The following is a 993-nucleotide window of genomic DNA, read 5'->3' on the forward strand; positions in this document are numbered from 1 at the left end:
CGGCGCAGGGTAGCAGGAAGCTCTCCACACAATCCCTGGACCTGGGCTAGGGCTGGGTCTCGATGAGGGACTCTTGGAGAAGGGACTGAGAAAAGACAAGAGAAATTCTGCAATTTAGATAGGAAATTCATAATAATAAAAGGATTAGAAGCCAGTTTGGTAATAATAATAGGTCCTTCCTTATGGGTTGCTAAATACAGTCACCTAGTTATTCTCAAATTGGTTAGAAGAAAATCCACAAAGGAGGAAAGAGTGAGTAGAGTTTCAGGACCCAGAGCATGCTCTAATTCTTGTTTTGTGTCTTTCAAGCTATGGAGCTAGCACAGGGCTGCCCTACTGGCAACTGCCAGGACTTTAGTTTCTCGGGTGAATCCTTGTCTTGGTTATTTTTTTCTTCTTGCTGGGACAAAAATACATGATGCCCAGAACTAATGAAGGAAAGATTTATTTAGCTCACAGTTTGTGGAGGTTTTAGTCCATAATCACCTGGCTCCAAGGCAGAGTGGCACATGACAGAAATCAACAGTACACGACAGTGGAAAACTGCAAAACAGCAAAAACAAATAGGGGGAGAAGTGACGGCAGCAGCAGAGACAAGCCCCTCTCCTTTCCTTATACTGCATCCAGGCTATCTGCCCCAGAGCAGGTATAGCATTCGTACCCATAATCTCAGCAGTACTCATACCCATAATCTCAGCACTGGATCATGAATTAATCACAAATTCTAGAACTTGTCCCAGTGAATGCATAAAGCTTTAGGGGACAACTAGACACAAACCAAAACAATCTTCTTCAGTACCCAACAGGATGCTCTCTGGTTCTTTGCTCTACTTCAGTCGGTTTGTAGTTTGTAGGGAATTTAGTTTCTTGAGAGCTGTCCTTGGCTGTGCTAAACCTTGTTTCATTTGCATATTAGGCTATGTTGCCTTTGAACATGGTGGAAGGGAAGGAAAAGGCCAATGAAATGCTCCTCCTGATTTTCATGGAGAAGAA

The sequence above is a fragment of the Octodon degus genome, unplaced genomic scaffold, assembly GCF_000260255.1.
Source record: "Octodon degus isolate 3935 unplaced genomic scaffold, OctDeg1.0 scaffold00133, whole genome shotgun sequence".
Taxonomy (NCBI): domain Eukaryota; kingdom Metazoa; phylum Chordata; class Mammalia; order Rodentia; family Octodontidae; genus Octodon; species Octodon degus.